The sequence below is a fragment of the Natator depressus genome, chromosome 28 (genome assembly GCF_965152275.1).
Source record: "Natator depressus isolate rNatDep1 chromosome 28, rNatDep2.hap1, whole genome shotgun sequence".
NCBI lineage: Eukaryota > Metazoa > Chordata > Testudines > Cheloniidae > Natator > Natator depressus.
This window is the reverse complement of record NC_134261.1, coordinates 10,460,709-10,465,708: the sequence shown is the minus strand read 5'-3', so window position 1 is coordinate 10,465,708 and position 5,000 is coordinate 10,460,709. Positions and strand designations below refer to the sequence as shown.

The 5,000-nt window shown below is 66.2% G+C and overlaps 1 non-coding gene across 1 annotated transcript; it reads right to left on the bottom strand.

Moving 5' to 3' along the window:
• Positions 1-2,926: 2,926 nt before the first annotated feature.
• On the bottom strand, positions 2,927-3,045 carry LOC141979756 (5S ribosomal RNA). Its single transcript, XR_012637149.1, has one exon. It is a non-coding gene; the product is annotated as a 5S ribosomal RNA (ribosomal RNA).
• Between the last annotated feature and the right edge of the window lie 1,955 nt (positions 3,046-5,000).

The following is a 5,000-nucleotide window of genomic DNA, read 5'->3' as shown; positions in this document are numbered from 1 at the left end:
TTGACCTGGTGGCCGGACGGGAATTAAGCCCGGAGCCCGGGGCAGGGCGACCCCGGACGGACGGGGGTATGCCGGCCCCTGCCCGCGGGGGCAGGCTCCGGGTTGACCTGGTGGCCGGAGGAGAATTAAGCCCGGAGCCCGGGGCAGGGCGACCCCGGACGGACGGGGGTCCGCCTGGCCCCTGCCCGCGGGGGCAGGCTCCGGGTTGACCTGGTGGCCGGACGGGAATTAAGCCCGGAGCCCGGGGCAGGGCGACCCCGGACGGACGGGGGTATGCCGGCCCCTGCCCGCGGGGGCAGGCTCCGGGTTGACCTGGTGGCCGGAGGAGAATTAAGCCCGGAGCCCGGGGCAGGGCGACCCCGGACGGACGGGGGTCCGCCTGGCCCCTGCCCGCGGGGGCAGGCTCCGGGTTGACCTGGTGGCCGGACGGGAATTAAGCCCGGAGCCCGGGGCAGGGCGACCCCGGACGGACGGGGGTATGCCGGCCCCTGCCCGCGGGGGCAGGCTCCGGGTTGACCTGGTGGCCGGAGGAGAATTAAGCCCGGAGCCCGGGGCAGGGCGACCCCGGACGGACGGGGGTCCGCCTGGCCCCTGCCCGCGGGGGCAGGCTCCGGGTTGACCTGGTGGCCGGAGGAGAATTAAGCCCGGAGCCCGGGGCAGGGCGACCCCGGACAGACGGGGGTCCGCCTGGCCCCTGCCCGCGGGGGCAGGCTCCGGGTTGACCTGGTGGCCGGACGGGAATTAAGCCCGGAGCCCGGGGCAGGGCGACCCCGGACGGACGGGGCTCCGCCGGCCCCTGCCCGCGGGGGCAGGCTCCGGGTTGACCTGGTGGCCGGAGGAGAATTAAGCCCGGAGCCCGGGGCAGGGCGACCCCGGACGGACGGGGGTCCGCCTGGCCCCTGCCCGCGGGGGCAGGCTCCGGGTTGACCTGGTGGCCGGAGGAGAATTAAGCCCGGAGCCCGGGGCAGGGCGACCCCGGACAGACGGGGGTCCGCCTGGCCCCTGCCCGCGGGGGCAGGCTCCGGGTTGACCTGGTGGCCGGACGGGAATTAAGCCCGGAGCCCGGGGCAGGGCGACCCCGGACGGACGGGGCTCCGCCGGCCCCTGCCCGCGGGGGCTGGCTCCGGGTTGACCTGGTGGCCGCTCGGGACTTAAGCCCGGAGCCCGGGGCAGGGCGACCCCGGACGGACGGGGCTCCGCCTGGCCCCTGCCCGCGGGGGCAGGCTCCGGGTTGACCTGGTGGCCGGACGGGGAATAAGCCCGGAGCCCGGGGCAGGGCGACCCCGGACGGACGGGGGTCCGCCGGCCCCTGCCCGCGGGGGCAGGCTCCGGGTTGACCTGGTGGCCGCTCGGGACTTAAGCCCGGAGCCCGGGGCAGGGCGACCCCGGACGGACGGGGGTATGCCGGCCCCTGCCCGCGGGGGCAGGCTCCGGGTTGACCTGGTGGCCGGTTTGCTTTCGGGCCACCAGGTCAACCCGCTGCCTGTATGGGGTTGACCTGGTGGCCGCTTTCCTTCCCGGCCACCAGGTCAACCCGCTGAATGTATGGGGTTGACCTGCTGGCCGCTTTCCTTCCCGGCCACCAGGTCAACCCGCTGAATGTATGGGGTTGACCTGCTGGCCGCTTTTCTTCCCGGCCACCAGGTCAACCCGCTGAATGTATGGGGTTGACCTGCTGGCCGCTTTCCTTCCCGGCCACCAGGTCAACCCGCTGAATGTATGGGGTTGACCTGCTGGCCGCTTTCCTTCCCGGCCACCAGGTCAACCCGCTGAATGTATGGGGTTGACCTGCTGGCCGCTTTCCTTCCCGGCCACCAGGTCAACCCGCTGAATGTATGGGGTTGACCTGCTGGCCGCTTTCCTTCCCGGCCACCAGGTCAACCCGCTGAATGTATGGGGTTGACCTGCTGGCCGCTTTCCTTCCCGGCCACCAGGTCAACCCGCTGAATGTATGGGGTTGACCTGCTGGCCGCTTTCCTTCCCGGCCACCAGGTCAACCCGCTGAATGTATGGGGTTGACCTGCTGGCCGCTTTCCTTCCCGGCCACCAGGTCAACCCGCTGAAAGTATGGGGTTGACCTGGTGGCCGCTTTCCTTCCCGGCCACCAGGTCAACCCGCTGAAAGTATGGGGTTGACCTGGTGGCCGCTTTCCTTCCCGGCCACCAGGTCAACCCGCTGCCGGCATGGGGTTGACCTGCTGGCCGCAGAGGGGCAGGCTCCGGGTTGACCTGGTGGCCGGACGGGGATTAAGCCCCGGCTCGGAGCAGGGCAAGCCCGGGCGGAGGGGGGTCCGCTTGGCCCCTGCCCGCGGGGGCAGGCTCCGGGTTGACCTGGTGGCCGGTTTGCTTTCGGGCCACCAGGTCAACCCGCTGAATGTATGGGGTTGACCTGCTGGCCGCTTTCCTTCCCGGCCACCAGGTCAACCCGCTGAATGTATGGGGTTGACCTGCTGGCCGCTTTCCTTCCCGGCCACCAGGTCAACCCGCTGAATGTATGGGGTTGACCTGCTGGCCGCTTTCCTTCCCGGCCACCAGGTCAACCCGCTGAATGTATGGGGTTGACCTGCTGGCCGCTTTCCTTCCCGGCCACCAGGTCAACCCGCTGAATGTATGGGGTTGACCTGCTGGCCGCTTTCCTTCCCGGCCACCAGGTCAACCCGCTGAAAGTATGGGGTTGACCTGCTGGCCGCTTTCCTTCCCGTCCACCAGGTCAACCCGCTGAATGTATGGGGTTGACCTGCTGGCCGCTCTGCTTCCCGGCCACCAGGTCAACCCCCTGCCGGTATGGGGTTGACCTGCTGGCCGCAGAGGGGCAGGCTCCGGGTTGACCTGGTGGCCGGCAGGGACTTCAGCCCCAGGGCCCCTGGCAGGGCGACCCTGCCCTTGTTCCCCAGAAAAGGAGAGAGCTGGCTCGCAGCGGGAAAAGCTGCCTACGGCACCTGGGATTCCCAGGCGGTCACCCATCCAAGTACTAGCCAGGCCCGGGACGGTTTACCTTCCGAGATCGGACGGGATCGGGGGCCTTCCGTCCGGTATGGCCGTAGGCACTCGGCTCCGGTCCGCCTCGTCCCCTTTCCCTTACTGACTCCCCTGCCTCGGGTGGGCCCGATCCTTTTTTCCGTTTTTTTTTTTCGCTCCGGAGGCTTCATGAGCCCCCCCCCAACACCCCTTTGGGGGTCGGTGAAAATTTTTTTTTCAGACTTCCAGGGGCCCGATCCTGGCCGCGGGCACCCGGCTCCGGGCACCCGGCTCCGGGCCGCCTCGTCCCCTTTCCCTTACTGACTCCGCTGCCTCGGGTGGGCCCGATCCTTTTTTCCGTTTTTTTTTTTCCGCTCCGGAGGCTTCGTGAGCCCCCCCCAACACCACTTTGGGGGTCGGTGAAAAAATTTTTTTCAGACTTCCAGGGGCCCGATCCTGGCCGCGGGCACCCGGCTCCGGGCACCCGGCTCCGGGCCGCCTCGTCCCCTTTCCCTTACTGACTCCCCTGCCTCGGGTGGGCCCGATCCTTTTTTCCGTTTTTTTTTTTTTTCGCTCCGGAGGCTTTATGAGCCCCCCCCAATACCACTTTGGGGGTCGGTGAAAAAAATTTTTCAGACTTCCAGGGGCCCGATCCTGGCCGCCGGCACCCGGCTCCGGGCACCCGGCTCCGGGCCGCCTCGTCCCCTTTCCCTTACTGACTCCCCTGCCTCGGGTGGGCCCGATCCTTTTTTCCGTTTTTTTTTTTTTCGCTCCGGAGGCTTTATGAGGCCCCCCCTAACCGTTTTTGGGGTCGGTGAAAATTTTTAGTCAGACTTCCAGGGGCCCGATCCTGGCCGCGGCTTCGCAGGCTGGCCTGGGGGGGGGGGCATCTCTAGCTCCGGCCGCGGACGGCGAGACGCTCGGCCACCAGGTCAGCCCGGAGGAAAAGGCTGAAAAAAATGTCTAAGTCCCCCCGGGACACCAGGTCAACCCGGAGGAAAAGGCTGAAAAAAATGTCTAAGTCCCCCCGGGACACCAGGTCAACCCGGAGGAAAAGGCTGAAAAAAAGTCTAAGTCCCCCCGGGACACCAGGTCAACCCGGAGGAAAAGGCTGAAAAAAATGTCTAAGTCCCCCCGGGACACCAGGTCAACCCGGAGGAAAAGGCTGAAAAAAAGTCTAAGTCCCCCCGGGACACCAGGTCAACCCGGAGGAAAAGGCTGAAAAAAAGTCTAAGTCCCCCCGGGACACCAGGTCAACCCGGAGGAAAAGGCTGAAAAAAAGTCTAAGTCCCCCCGGGACACCAGGTCAACCCGGAGGAAAAGGCTGAAAAAAAGTCTAAGTCCCCCCGGGACACCAGGTCAACCCGGAGGAAAAGGCTGAAAAAAATGTCTAAGTCCCCCCGGGACACCAGGTCAACCCGGAGGAAAAGGCTGAAAAAAAGTCTAAGTCCCCCCGGGACACCAGGTCAACCCGGAGGAAAAGGCTGAAAAAAAGTCTAAGTCCCCCCGGGACACCAGGTCAACCCGGAGGAAAAGGCTGAAAAAATGTCTAAGTCCCCCCGGGACACCAGGTCAACCCGGAGGAAAAGGCTGAAAAAAATGTCTAAGTCCCCCCGGGACACCAGGTCAACCCCGAGGAAAAGGCTGAAAAAATGTCTAAGTCCCTGCTCGGCCATCAGGTCAACCCCATTCAAAGTGACGGGTTGACCTGATGGCCGGCAGTCTCACGGAAGTCCGGATGGGGTCGCCAAAAGTGCCCTCGGCCGACCGAGAGAACCAGGAGGTCGGATAGGATTTCAGATTGGTCCCCCTAAATTGGCGGTTGGATTTTTCGACTAGTTCATTTTGACGGGTGCGAGGAGATTTCTGAGAACAGGTTTTTCGGAACCTGTGAGAACCAGAGATGAGCCTCGGGGACCAATCTGCGCGTTGTACCCGATCTTGTGAGGGGGGACAGGGGCACGTTGGCAGGTGGGGCGGCCCCCGGCCCCCCCGAGCCCCCCCTTTTCCGGCTCTTTTCCTCCGGGGACCCCGTCGTCCCCT